Below are 15,723 nucleotides of genomic sequence, written 5' to 3' on the forward strand. Positions count from 1 at the left end.
TGAAAATTGTGAACACCACTTGTAAATTTATTGATGCGGAAACAAAATCCGTTTACATTCCGAATGTTGCCAAACCGACTAACCCCTCCACTATACAACAACAAAGCAAAGTACGATAACAACCAAAACCACAAAGAAGACAAAAACATGGAAAAACACAACCCAACACCATGGTACCTCATCCGAAGGGCAAGGACAGCTGCCGCCTGACCCTGAGCGGGATGAGCATCTTAATCCGCACCTGAGTATCTTCGACTAGCCACAACTAGGATAAGATGAACCTTGGCCCGGCAATCATGGCTACCTTTGCTGATCTGGGTGAATCCCAACCCCAAGATATAACTCCCTGATTGCATGCATTTCTGCAGCAATATCTGTCATTTGCATCCGCTCATTTGGAGAGTCTACAGAACATGCTATGCCAATTTTGACCACAGAAGATAAGCACTCTTGCATTCTACTTCTTGCAATGCGGTGTTGTTCTACTTCGTTTAGAGCTAGAACTTCTTCTAAGAGCAGTTGTGGGTCTACAATCCTCATCACTTGATCAGGCAAAGCCTTCTTAGCAGATTGATGAATGCTGAGTCTATCGTTGAACACGTCATCAGTTGGTCCCTTTCCCGTGAACATCTCTAAAACAAGGATACCATAACTGTAGACATCTCCATGTGTGGATGCCTTTCCACCCATTCCATACTCTGTCATTTAGGCATCTCGAAATTTTCCATTAGTGAGGATTCATTCCAATAATTAGATAACAATAGAGAATAGTTTTTGACATAGAAGAAGAAGCACTTGGAAGCATAGGAAACAATTATCCTATTAATTTTAAAATTTTAAAGCATGAAGTTCTGAAGGTAGATTGACTAATGAGAAATGAGTCCTGCAAGCATTACACTGAAAAAAGAAAAAAAGAAAAAAAGAAAAACACATGCACTCGATATAAACAATTTGCATCCATCCAACATTGCATGGGTAACTGTTTGGTGCATTTTCAGGTGAAATTTATCTTAAAAAATGAAAAAAAAAGAAATTCTAAGAGGCATTTAATTACTAAGAGAAATCCTTCCATTCTCTCCTTCCTTCCTTATTGGGAGTCTCTTTCTACCGCTGCAGCTGGTTTTATTTTTGATAATGAAAGTATAAGTTTTATGGAACAATTTATTTTGAGAGTTTTGTTGTTTATCATTTATGAGAGCTGATCCAATTCTATTAGAGCATTATAAGTTATAGTGCTTCTAATTTCATTAAGAAACTTGGATTAATCGAGATTGTCCATTAGATATCCTGCCCATTTCATAGGCTACCATGAGAAAAATCACACCATTGGAGGATCCACCTGTTAGCCATTCATTTTCTTAAGAAATGGATGAAATGATAAAAAGTGATTCCTCAGTACCATAAACATGGTGGGCTTCAACAAATAGATGGTCCCATTTTTTTCTTCTTACAGTTGCTGTTTTTATAAAAGTGATCTTGACCATCCATTTTATATGCTATTGATTGGATGGTTAGGCTCATCCAATCGCGTGATTATGGCATGGTATGCCATGAAGTGTGTGTTCATTCCAATCCCCACTGATTGATTGGATTGTCAATGTGTATTGAAGCGACTAGGGGCATCGTGACTTACGGTTCTGTGTCGTCTCTTATCGTCGTGTGTTTTTTTTTTTTCACACGCACACACACCCCCACGCACTCACGCTAGTGGGATTTCACCACCTATGGGCACTCGAACCCTTGACCGGGAGTTGAAACTCCTAGGAGTCTACCACCCGAGCAAGAGGAAGGACCCGTTATCATCGTGTGTTGAAGCAACTCAATCGGATGAAAAATATGTGGGCCTCACAGCTTAAATTGAATGATCTGGAAACATTTTTACCTTGATTGCTCCTATGTGGCCTACCTGAGTTTTAGATTACAACCTCATTTTTAGTAAATAATACAAAACTATAACAAATGATAGATACAGAAATCCAGACCGTTCATCATATATACCTATTCCACTAGGCCATTTCTCATTGTGTATTTTCATAGCAGCAATTGTAAAAACAGTAGAGACAGCACAAACAATAACCAAAAGTGACATCAATAGTACAGCATTAAGAGCTGGAGAATTTGTGAATTCAAGCTATAGATATCTCAAAACATTAAAAAAAAAAAAATTATAAAAGAAAAAACAAAAAGCATGAAGTAGTTACCTGGAGGAACATAACCAATAGATCCTTTTATCCCAGTTGAGCTAGTTTGATCTTGAGAAGTATAACTGGCAGCATTAGAAAGTAACCTTGCTAACCCGAAATCGCCCACATGGGCACACATCTCACCGTCCAGTAGAATATTGGCCTTAGATCCCGATGCACCACTGGTCTCTCGCAATGGTGATGAAGATACTCCAATGCAGAGGCGACATCAATGGCTATATCTAACCTTTGAATAAGGTTCAAGCTCCTCAATTCTTGCTGCTCATGTGCATTTGGATGCAACCAGTTCTCTAAACTCCCATTTGGCATGTACTCAAACACTAGAGCTTTGAAATCATTCCCATTAAAATCAATACTTGAGCAAGTAGTAATGATTTTAAGTAGATTCCGATGCCGGATATTTCTCAAGGCTTCACATTCGGCAATGAAACTCCTTGAAGCTCCTTCTCGTTGAAGGTTGAGAACTTTCACTGCAACAAGTGTTTCATTGTGCTCTAGAATTCCTTTGTATACAGAACCAAAACTTCCCGCACCAATCAAACTGTCGGTAGAGAACCCACAAGTCGCTTTGAAGAGATCCCCATAAGAAACATTTAAAAATTGTCCCTCCAAGAAAGACCCAGGCAAAGTCTTCTTGTTGGCTTTTCTTCTCGCCCAATAAAGAGTAGCAAAGAGAAATGATAAAAGAATCAAACCTAAAACCGCACCGACCATGGAGAATATTACTCGCAGAGAAATCGACCTTCCATGTTTCCGATGAGGAGCTTTCTTTGGGCAGGCTGGCAGCCGTAATTGTGGGATACCTCCACAAAGCTTGTTGTTTCCAAGGACTGAAAATTCGCTCAGATTTTTGAAAATCCCTTGAGTTGGTACTTGGCCGTCGAGATCATTGGATGATAAATCCAAGTACTCAAGAAGTGGAAATTTCTCCAGAGCTACTGGAATATTCCCAGACAAGTTATTATGAGAAAGATCCAGAAATTGAATAGTTTTCAAATTGTTCAATCCTGGAGGAATGGCTCCTTGAAAGAAGTTATTGCTTAAATTAAGGAGTACAAGGCTCAGCAAATTGCCTAGTGCGCTAGGAATTTCACCCATCAATTTGTTGTGAGCAACAGACAATTTTTGAAGTCGTTCCATGTTTCCAACTTGGGATGGTAGAGATCCGACAAAAGAATTCTCATCCATAAAAACTTCGACCAGTGAAGGAATACTTAGAACTTCTTTTGGAATGGTACCATTAAGTTCATTCCCACTTAGGCCTAGCAGTTGAAGGCGAAGACAGTTTCCAAGACTCGATGGGATACTTCCCACCAAGCGATTTCGAAATAAATTGAGTATAGACAATTGAGTGATGTTGCCGATGGAGGAAGGGATTCGTCCTGAGAGTTTGTTGTCGTATAAATACAAGCCCTCCAAATTTTGAAGCTTCCCAACACCAATAGGAATGGTGCCCGTTACGGAGCTCTCATGTATACCTAAACTATTTAAGTTGAAGAGATTGCTAATATCTGTTGGTATGATTCCAGAGATGGGGCTTCCTCCTAACCCTAGTTTTGTCAGTTGGGTAGATAGATTGACGATGGTGGCTGGTATTTTTCCTCTCAGCTGATTGATATGTAGTTCTAATCGTTCCAAACGGCTACAATTTGTTAAAGAAGTGAGTAAACTCAAGTCATCATCTCCTTCTTTACCTCCAAGCTGATTATAAGCTAAATTTAGGAGACGGAGATGTTCTAATCTTCCCATATTCGGCGGCATGGGCCCACTAAATTTATTATCAACAAAACTAATATCAGCAAGTCCTGAAGCATTGGGCAATGAAACTGGTACTGGTCCCATAAATTGATTTCCTCCAATTAAAAGTTGTTTGAGATTTGGAAGGGTGAGACCTAGATTGAATGGAAGTTTTCCATGAAGTTGGTTTGCAGTCACAGAGAGACCAACCATGGATGAGAGGTTGTAAAGCGATGGCGGGATTTGACCAGACAGTTTATTTGAAGAGAGAGAGAGAATCTGTAAATTCAGTAGCTGTCCTAGTTCATCTGGAATGCTTCCTTCCAAACTGTTATCATTTAGATTGAGATAAGCAAGAGATGAGAGGTTCCCGAGTGGTGATGGGATGTTGCCGATGAGATTGTTACCAGCAAGAATCAACCGTTGCAGCTTTGATAATGTTTGAAGTTGGATAGGAATGTTCCCTACTAGCTTGTTACTGTATAAACGGATGGATTTGATTTCCAGACAGTTGGACAGGTTGTTGGGGATTTTTCCTTGCAGCTCGTTATCACTCAGATCAAGATCCTGAAGCCGGAAGAGACCGCCGATTTCTTGTGGGATTTCGCCATGGAAGCTGTTGCTCGAGAGGTTGATGCTCCTTAGGAAGGTGATATTTGCTAGGTGAGGTGATATGGGGCCCACCAATCTGTAGGACCCAAGATTCAAGGCGGTGACCTTTTGATGATGCCGGCGGCCGCAAGTGACTCCTTCCCAGTTGCAGAAGTGGAGGGAATCGTTCCATGAGTGGAAGACCCGGAAAGGATCGTTGGATATCTGATCCTTGAATGCGATCAATGCGAGTCTATCCGTCTCGTTTCCGAAGGAAGGGGACCCGATTCCCATGCAGTTCATGTACGGGAGAAGGAAGGCCAAGAGGAATAATGACCAAAATGCCATTGGACGTAAAAGTCCAAGCTCCATCGTTGTTATCATCTGGAAGACTAACAGGAAGAGAAGAGAAAATCAGAAAAACGCCGGGAGAATATGGTGTGGTGTTGCATTCGGGACGCGGATTTCCTGCGAAAGCCTTTCGCAGGAAGTTCCTGCGCAAGATTCTGTGTGGGGTCCACTATGACGTTTGTGAGAAAGCTACTCCGCCCATCCGTTTTTCCACTTCATTTTAGGATATTCCACCAAAAATGAGGAGGATCAAACACTCAAGTGGGCCACACGAGAGGAAAAAGTGGGGATTTAGTGACCACCGTTGAAACATTTATATGGCCACAAAATTTTTGTATCGATTTAATTTCTTGGTCTTTTCACTTCATCCCAGTGAAAATGACCTTATAAACGGTTTGGATGGAATATAAACATCAAGGTGGTTCCTGGGAAGGTTTCAACGGTAGGAATTCATTTCCCCACTGTTTCATCTAGTATGGCCCACTTGAGTTTTGGATCCAAATCATTTTCGGTCTCATGTCCTAAAATGAGTTCAAAACACGGATGGACGGGTTGGATTTCTAACAAACATTACAGTGGGCCCCATCCAGAATCCTTGCGCAGGAACTTCCTCCGAAAGGCTTTCGCAGGAAATCCGCGTCCGTTGCATTCGGACCTTCCTACCTTTATAATATGAGTTGGTTTTGCCTCCATCGCAGCTGAGGATCCCGCATGTGTCGCAACACATATGTACGAAGTTGCTGAGATGGTCTGATGATTTGAACCGTCCATCGTCTAGATAATAGGCTAATTGAGCTGTTGCATTTTAGTCTGCAATTCAAAGATGCTATCAGCATTTGATTTTTATAGTTGAATGCTAGCCATTGAAAAATCTCAATAAATCACACTAACCGGAGTAGGCAACCTAACCCTTGGATTTGTGTGTTTGTCCTTTTTTGTTACAGAAATAGGTAGGGGTGCGCAGCGAGCCGAGTCGAGTTGAGGTGGGCCAAGCTCGGCTCAGCCTGTCCATGCTGTACTCGAGTTCGAGCTCAAGCTCATCCTCCACCTCAAGCTCAACATTGAAGCTTGCCTTGTTTGTCAAAGCTGTCGAGTTGTGTTCGAGTTGAGCTAGTGGTTCGAGTCGAGTCGAGTTTACCTTAAGTCCAGCTCGAGATTGTTGGGTGAGAGACTAATGAATTCTATTCTTGATCCTCCTCTATTGATTTAGAAGAAAAGCTAAATAAATTTTTTTTTAAAGAGGCATTTTACATGACGCTCCACCTAGCAAAATTCATTTTTAGTTTGAACCGGCAACCGAAACAGGGTGTAGTCCATCTTTCAGCAGTCCAGAAAATCCATCTGTGTGGGCCCTATGATAGAAGAACCATGGGCCAAAAGCATCCTCAATTGTATGTTCTGAATTACCCATCATCAAGGTCATACTTTCCAATGGATAAGATTTTGAACAGACCTGGGACCACAAAAAAGTGGGACCCACCTGTATTGTTGCTGCTCAGACAAAAGCGCAGTTTCCGTTACCTTGCAGATGATCTGAGGACTTGTAACTCACAACATATTTAGGAAGGATATGTCTATTCATGTGAGTGCTCCATACAATATACCATTTTGAATTCAAGAGATCGTCAACACCAATATCAAACTCTTCATTGCTGGGGTGAAAGCAAAGAGATCCCAGTTCAACCTTTTCCGCATTCCCTACAACTTTAATATATTTATTAATCAAGCTGAGTCGAGCTCGAGTTTAAGCTTTGAGTCGAGTCGAGTTGAAATTCCCCTTGTTCGAACTCGGCTTGAACTCAACTTGAGCTTCAAATAATTAGCTTGACTCGGCCCGAATTGGCCATTCAAGCCGAGTCAATCCGAGCTGACTCGAGCCGAGTCGAGCGAGATTTTCGAGCTAGCTCAACTCGTGAACAGCCCTAGAAATAGGCGATAAAAAACACTTTTGTTGGCTCTTTTTATAGCCAATCCTTTTTATAAAACTATCCCAAGAAGTTTTCGTATCCACTTCATCTCTGTATGGTCGGGCGTTGGTGTTCTTGAGATTTCTGAATGTATTAGTGATTTTAATGGTGGGGATTCAATCACTACTGTTTTCTATGGTATGGTCCACCTAAAATTTAAGTCAGCTTCATTTTTGTGGCCATGCTCTAAATTAATTGAGCTTTCAAAATGGTTGGACGGTGTGGATTTAAGGCACATACATCACTGTGAGTCCCACAGTCAGGTTCCCCACTCACTTTGGTATATCCTGGGTCTCACCTAATACGCTCTCAAAGTAACCTTGTTGTGTGGATTTGGATGGCAGCCCATCAGATAGAAGACGCTCAAGTTTTCAAATTCATGAAGAGACGGCCACTTGTTTAGTGGCGGTCTTGATATGCTGCCATTTGTCACCTTGTTGGAATTGCAAATCAAAACATTTATTGCAAGTGGCTGGTTGTTCATCTTCCAATGCACATCAAGAGTTCCCATGTAGCTGTTTTGGAAGATGAAATTCTCTGTTTATTTTCTAGGAACATTTAGTCTTAGAAGCTCCTAGCAGGGGCAGTTTTGTCTTTTCACCTTACATTCAAACCTTGTATCCGGTTGTAACGAGCTAGTGAAGAAGCAATAGTAAGTGAATAGCAAGTAAGAAAAACAGCAAAACGTCAGAAGTTTGCAGCAGCAAAACAGTTCAAGAAAATAAATTTTCTGTTTTTCTTCTCTCTTTCTTCCTTCTGCAACAGATTTCTGAGTTGTGCTAAGGCTTTGTAAAACTCAGAAAATTCTGTTATCTTGAAGCAAAGAAAAGATCTGGCTTATACAGCCAACAAACTAGTATTAGAGCCAAGTTCTTCTTCTATAAGAAGTTTCTAGCAGTTTCTTTTTTCAGCCAAGTACATATTTTTCTGAAAGAAAAACAAAAATCTGCTTAAAAAATCAGATTGCAAAGCCAAGTTCTTTTTTGAGTTCCCTGGTTGGAAATTGCTAGCAGTTTTTCAGCAAAAAAAAAAAAGATTTCAGCTAAAAAAAAAAAAACCAGATTTCAACAGTTTTTCAGCCGACGGAAAAAAATTCAGATTTCTGAAGTTTTTTCCAGCTAAAAAGTCTGTTTTAAAAAATCAGATATTCTATTCCATCACTCCCTTCATTTTCAAAAAAATCAGGCCTTCTTAAAAAAAATAAAATAGATTGTTTGGGTCCTCTTGAGGCTTAGTAAAACCAAGTCACCTAACCCATAAAGCTTGTTCAAATGGTAAGCACAATCCAACCGCAGGTTCCTAAGTTGTCAAAGGACAACTATAAAAAGTGCTGCATCCAAATGAAGGCGTTGTTCGGGTCGCAAAAATTATGGGAAATCGTCACCGATGGGTATGTAGAACCCACTATGGAGGAAGAAGCCGCCTTTACCAACGAAGAAAAGACCGCTCTCAAAAATCAAAGGAAGAAAGACAACAAAGCTTTGTTCCTCCTCTATCAAGGGTTGGATTAATTAACCTTTGAAAAAATTGTCGAAGTGACATCAAGCAAGCAAGCTTGGGATACTCTTGGCATCATCTTCAAGGGTGTTGATCGAGTGAAGCGGGTTCGCCTTCAAACACTAAGAGCCGAGTTCGAGGCGACGCACATGAAGGAAGGTGAAAGTATCTCTAACTACTTCTCACGTTTAATTGTTATTATTAACAATTTAAAAAGAAATGGTGAAAAATTTGAAGACATGCGTGTCATGGAAAAGGCCTTGTGATCTCTCACAACCAAGTTTGAGCATGTGGTTGTGGTGATCGAAGAATCAAACGACTTAAAAAAACTGTAACTGATGAGATCTTTGCAAGTGCATGAGCAACGAATGCAAAAGAATACTGGTTCATTGCTTGAACATGTCTTAAAGTCTAGGTTGACTCTAAATGAATAAAAGAATGACCATACACAATGAGGGGGTTGTGATACTAGCAAACGTGCAAGAGGCAGAGGGCGTGGATATCATCCAAGCTATCAACAAAATCAACAAAAATTTACCAGTTTCCGTGGAAAAGGAAATGGTAGAGGCCGGTTTATACGTGGTCGTGGAAATACAAAGAACGTTCAATGCCACAATTGCAAGAAATTCAGCCATTATGCCTCTAAGTGTTGGAGCAAAGTGGATCAAGATGAATGATCCAAATATGCTGAAGCATCACACCATGAACAAGAAGACTCCACACTCCTCCTCGCACAAGAAAAGACATGTGAACGACCAAATGTGTGGTATCTTGACACTGGTGTAAGCAACCACATGAGTGATAACAAAGAATTGTTCATGGAACTCACAAAAGGAGTTCGTGGTGACGTGAGTTTTGGCGACTCATCAAAGGTACCCGTGATAGGCAAAGGAAAAGTTAAAATCTATCAGAAGAATGGTGAGCCAAATTACATCTCTAATGTGTATTACGTACCAAACATAAAAAATAACATCCTCAGTATCAGCCAACTCTTTGAGAATGGGTATATCATACACATGGAGAACTATTATCTCTCTATAAGAGATGCTCACAGAAGACTTGTGGTTCAAGTTCAAATGGTGACGAATCGAATGTTTCCGCCCCATATTAACACAAAGGCCAAGAAGTGTCTCTATAGAATCATGAAGAATGATTCATGGAGATGGCATCTTCGTTTTGGGCATCTCCATTTCAGTGGCCTTAAACTCTTATCCTCATCAAGCATGGTGCATGGCTTGCTGGCTATTGAAGCTCCAGAACATATGTGTGAGGCGTGCACACTCAGCAAGCAACAAAGGAACTCCTTTTCAAGTGGAGTGTCTAGAAGAGCAAAGGAACCACTTCAGTTGGTTCACACTGATATTTGCGGATCACTTGAAACACCCTCTCTTGGAGGTAATAAATACTTTATTACCTTCATTGATGATTTCAGTAGAAGACTTTAGGTGTATTGCATCAAAGAAAAATCTTCCGCTTTCACTATATTTAAAATTTTCAAAGCTCATGTTGAAGTTGAAAGTGGTCACAAAATTAAAGTACTTAGATCTGACAGAGGTAGAGAGTACACTTCAAATGCATTTCGAGATTCTTGCAAGGAACATGACATTAAGCAACAACATACTGCAGCTTACACGCCACAACAGAATGGAATTGCGGAACGGAAGAACCGCACCATCCTCGACATGACGAGGACCATGCTGAAGGAGAAAGGCCTGCCAAAGAGTTTCTGAGCAGAGGCAATTGCATGTACTGCCTACCTGCTCAATCGGTGTCCAACCAAGAGCGTCAGAAACATGACACCATAGGAAGCATGAAGTGGCTACAAACTGAGAGTGGCACACCGAAGGATCTTTGGGTGTGTTGCCTACGCTCAAGTTCTAGAAGTAAGAAGAAGGAAGCTTGATGATCGGGGTGAAAAATGCATCTTCATTGGCTACAATGAAGGATCTAAAACCTACAAGCTCTACAATTTACTAGCCAATAAAGTAGTGGTGAGTAGAGATGTGGTCTTTAGTGAGGAAGAAGCTCGGAAATGGAACGATGAAGAATCAACCAAAGATATTCTAGTCGAAATAGAAGAACCTGAAGAAATGAATGATTGTCAAGAGCAAACGCCCGCAACACCTTCTACGGCCGCATCATCAATACACAGTAGTCCAGGAGTATATTCCATCACTCCTGAAAGCACTCCATCAAGTTAAAATTCGGCGAGCTCATCCTCACCCATGACACCTATAAAAATGAAAAGCTTAAGCGACATCTATGAGAAAACTGAAGAGGTCAATCTTTTCTTCCTGTTGCAGATCATGAGCTTCTGACATTTCAGGAGGCTATAAAAGAAAAACGTTGGAGAATTGCTATGAAAGAAGAAATTCATGCCATTGAGAAAAATGACACATTGGAGCTGACTACGCTTCCTAATGGCCAGAAAACTATTTGCGTCAAATGGGTGTACAAGATCAAGCGAAATGCTGATGGTGAGATCGATCGCTACAAGGCAAGGCTCATAGCAAAGGGCTACAAACAGAAGTACGGGGTGGACTATGAAGAAGTCTTTGCTCCTGTTGCTCGCCTTGACACTGTGAGGATGATTATCTCCCTTGCAGCCCATCATAGTTGGATGATCTACCAACTAGATGTGAAATTTACATTCCTAAATGAAATTCTGGAAGAAGAGATCTATGTTGACCGGCCTGAAGGCTTTATTATGCAAGGAGAGGAACACAAGGTGTATCGACTGAAGAAAGCCCTCTATGGGTTGAAACAACAAGCTTCACGTGCTTGGAATGCACGCATCGACAACTATCTTTAAGAGAACGGCTTTGCTCAATGTCCATATGAGCATGCAGTTTACATCAAGAAGAATGCTCATAGCGATATGCTTATAGCATGCCTATATGTTGATGATTTTCTATTTACAGGAAATAGCCGACCGATGTTTAATGAATTCAAGAAGACCATGTTTAAGGAATTTGAGATGACCGACAGAGATCTGATGTCCTTTTTTCTGGGCATTGAAGAGAAGCAACAACATGGTGACATATATATATCTCAGAAGAAGTATGCTAAGGAATTGCTTGAAAAGTTCAAGATGGTCGATTGCAATGCCATAAACATGCATGTAGCAACGGGCTTAAAACTGACAAAGGACGGAGAAGTAAGAAGCGTTGACTCGACTATGTTCACGAATCTGATTAGAAGCGTAAGGTACCTCACAATGACAAAGCCGGATATTGTCTACAGTGTTGGGCTTCTAAGTAGGTACATGAAAGCACCAAAAGAATCACACTGGTTAGCCACAAAAAGAATCCTCAGGTACGTCAAAAGAACAATGGAATTCGATTTTTTCTATCCATATGATGATGAAGCAATACTGTATGGATATTTAGACAGTGATTGGGGAGGTGACCAAGATGAAAGAAAGAGCACCACTGGTTATGTATCTATCTCAGAACAACTACTTTCACATGGAATTCGAAGAAGCAGAGTGTGGTCGCCCTGTCCACATGTGAAGCAGAGTACGTGACAACATCATTCACTATCTGTGAGAGAATTTGGTTGAGAAATCTACTTAAGGAGCTAAAGCATTCGCAGGAAGAATCCACAGTCATATATGTGGATAACAAGTCGGCAATTGAGATAGCTAAAAATCAGGTGCAGCATGGAAGAAGCAAACACATTGATACCTGATACCATTTTCTAAGAGATCATGTGAAGCAGAAAATAATGAAATTAGAGTATTGTCATACTACGGAATATGTGTCGGATATTTTCACAAAGGCATTGCCGACAGATGCATTCAAATGACTAAGAACGATGCTCGGAATGAAGCCGGTCTTAGTTTGAAGGGGAGTGTTGGAATTGCAAACCAAAACATTTATTGCAAGTGGCTGACTATTTATCTTCCAATGCACAACAAGAGTTCCCATATAGCTATTTTGGAAGATGAAATTCTCTGTTAATTTTCTAGGAACATTAAGTGTTAGAAGCTCCTACCAGGGACAGTTTTATCTTTTCACCTTACATTTGAAAGCCTATAAATAGGCACCTTGTATCCGTTGTAAACAAGCCAGTGAAGAAGTAATAGTAAGTGAATAGCAAGTAAGAAAAGCAACAAAACGTGAGAAGTTTGCAGTAGCAAAACAGTTCAAGAAAATAAAATTTCTGTTTTTCTCCTCCCTTTCTTTCTTCTACAACGGATTTCTGAGTTGTGTTAAGGCTTTGTAAAGCCCAGAAAATTCTGTTATCTCGAAGCAAAGCAAAAGATTTGTTTATACAGCCAACACACCTAACAGGTGAACTGAAGCAGTCAATGTGGTGGGCCCATCCACGAAAGGCGGCCTTATCTGGGAGAAGGGTTCACATTGGATAACTTTAGCTTTAAGGTCAATGGGGCCATATACAAGTTCAGATTGTCTAATAGCTGCAAGTGGATGATTGATTCTTTTTCTATGCACCGGGAAATTCTACGGAAGGCCCAATCGATGAGCGTTCACGGTTAGCTATATCAGCTATGATCCGTTCATAGCATCAAAGAAATTCAGTCTTGCACATTCATCCACACACACATGCACAACTATACATCCCTATCCTGTACTTTAGCAAGATAAAACAATCTATTTGTTGTGTACGGCCCATCTAAGGTATGGCCTACTTGATTATCGGTTCGGATCTTCTAAGTGTCTGCAGTGCCAGCACTAATCATAAAGTTTAGTAAAACGAAGTGACAAACACCGTAGTACAGCGCAACATCTTCCACTCGTGTTAATAGCATGTGAGGGGCCGCTGGGTGCGGATGATGGGAACTTAAGTAGGACCAATAGAGGAGTCAAGGCACACGTGTGGTGCGACGGGAGCCTCTCACTAGGCGATTCCTACTTGATAAAAAACTTTAGTGGCCTCAGAAGGTTCAATTCCCATTATTTTTTAATGGTGTGGTCCACTTGAGCCTTCAAATTATCTTCTTTTTGAGTTCATGCCTTAAAATGATCCGTCCAAGTGGATAGATTATGTGAATAATGCACATACATCAGATGGGCCCTGTAGTGACCCTATCAGGACCGTCTAGCCAAGTGCTGGTGGGGGCAGTACCCGATCCTCATTGTCCAGTGCCCTTGCTAAGATTGATTGACGTCTCTACCTGATCAGAATGTCAGGAAATGTCCATAATTAGGAGGATGGTAAAACTATATTATTATACTCATAGTGAAAAGTATAGGCATTGGACTAAGATAGTAAATTACTTAAAAAGTAAAGACAAAAAGTAAATGATAATAAAATGATAAAAAAAGAATGAAAAGATAAAATGCGGTGTTAGGATGGATTGGATTGGTGAGGACCCAAAGCTCTACTGAATTTATAAAAATTGCAGGCAGTAGTGAGAGAGTTGCACTTGGATTCATTCTCCACTATCTTCATTCATTTAATTGCCCAATCAAGAGTTTTGGCTGATTTTTTATTTTATTTTATTTTTTTAGAGAACTTAAATGGTAGTTTTGGCTGATTTTGTTTACATCCTTTAGAAAGAATTTTCAATAATTTTCTACTAAATTGGCCAATCTGCAGAGAAGCATAGCTAATTGGGTTTATGTTTTTGAGTGATTCATGAATTCTTATATGATCTTCAGGCTGCCAATCTTTATTTTGCTAATTACAATTTGTAGTAAGGTTGAAAAAAAAAAAATCATTGCCCAACATCGCGTGTGGTTTCTAGCCATTGTACAAGTTAGGACAAATAACATTTGCCACGTGTCGTTATGGCAGTGGTATGTTTGTGCCTTCTAAACGTATGCCATATGTCATCCGGAGAAATAGTCTTTCTCTTCACAGTTTCCTTTTGCCAATCATATTGGCTGCAATAATTTTGTGATGATATTTATACGACGATGACATTACGTGGCAGCTCCCTAGTCATTGATCCTAATGGTGTCTGGTCAGGTGTAAACATCGTTTGATACTAAAGGTTTGACTAATTAATGACCTCTAAACAGATGGTTTACCGAACAAATATATATCAAATTCAATGTAGCGAATGATCGTTACAATATTCCCACGTGTTAATGCTATACACATGTGAGGGATACATGCCACATAGTAATGATGTCCAGAAATCCATATAGTAGGGCTGTCAATGGCCAGGCTGGCCCATCGGGCTTTTTTGGCTTGGCCAGCCCGGGCTAGGCCCAACGGCCAAGCTCAGGCTTAAAACTTAATCTTGCTTTTTTAAATGGGCCAGGCTTGAATCACGTACAACAGCCTGGTGCCCGATTCTGGCCCATTAAGATTTAGGATGAGTAATTTTGTAACGTACTAAAAGCCATTTTTTTCTCCAGCAAATCCAACCCATTTCCTCTCTCTCTCTCTCTCTCCCCCCCAAGGAGTCAGCAACCCAAAGGTCAATAACCCAGACGGTGAAGGCAATAACCCTAGAGGTTTTTTTTTTTTTTTTTCAAAATACACCATCTTTTCATATATACTTGCAAAGAAGAGCTGCACACCGTGTGGGTGGGCCTGCCGACAAAAAAGGAGAAGCAGCCCACAAAAAAAAAGGTCTAAGATTTATGCAAATAACCTTAACCTACTTTATCTAAGGAAAATAAGGCCCTCAGATATTGAATCCAGCGATGCTATCAACAGTGGGGATATGCATAGGACTTGGATCCGATCCACATTAGCAAGGCAGGTTGAACTTTCGGATATTGAGGACCGGGTCTGGGTTGGTTCAAGTAAAAAGAAAACCGCCCGTCTATTTCATTAGTGGGGTCCGGCCATAGGAAGACTCAGACTACCTTCCAATCTAGGGATCCTAGTCCTAGACTCATCTGCAGTGAGTCCCATCAGATCAATTGGCGGGATCACCTAACCATGGACCCCACATGCATATAGAACTGAAAACACAAGGACATAACGCATATATCATCGCTTTGCTAAGCACACACGTGTGTACAAGGCAGCTCATGTACAAGCCAACACATCTGGTATTGATGACAGGTGCAATATCTAAGCCATCCGTCAGGTTGTCATGATAGTGCAGATGTCCTTACCCAAAAATAAATCCAATCTGTTCAGCAGATGGGCCACAATATTAGAAATAGTTGGACGGGTAAGAAAACTTCAACAAATTTTCTTTCAGCCCCACGCTTGTTTTATCAACGACCTGAATCTTGGGGACGCATATTTTAATACTGCATACTCACCAAACCAACCACGTGTGGGTACCTGAGCTGTGCACGTGTGGGAGAGTTACTCATTAGGTGGGCAACACATGCTGGACACACACCAGCGGTTACTCATTAGGTGGGCCATGCATTTACATTTAATGTGGACCATTGGCTAGATCGATGAGCCTTATGGATGCATGGTGGATGGAATGCTAT

General features: G+C 40.8%; 1 pseudogene; it reads right to left on the reverse strand.

Annotated features, from left to right (window-relative positions):
- Positions 1-269: 269 nt before the first annotated feature.
- LOC131244308 (probable LRR receptor-like serine/threonine-protein kinase At3g47570) lies at positions 270-4,904 on the reverse strand (annotated as a pseudogene).
- Positions 4,905-15,723: the final 10,819 nt, after the last annotated feature.

This window comes from Magnolia sinica, chromosome 4 (assembly GCF_029962835.1).
Source record: "Magnolia sinica isolate HGM2019 chromosome 4, MsV1, whole genome shotgun sequence".
In the NCBI taxonomy this organism is placed as follows: domain Eukaryota; kingdom Viridiplantae; phylum Streptophyta; class Magnoliopsida; order Magnoliales; family Magnoliaceae; genus Magnolia; species Magnolia sinica.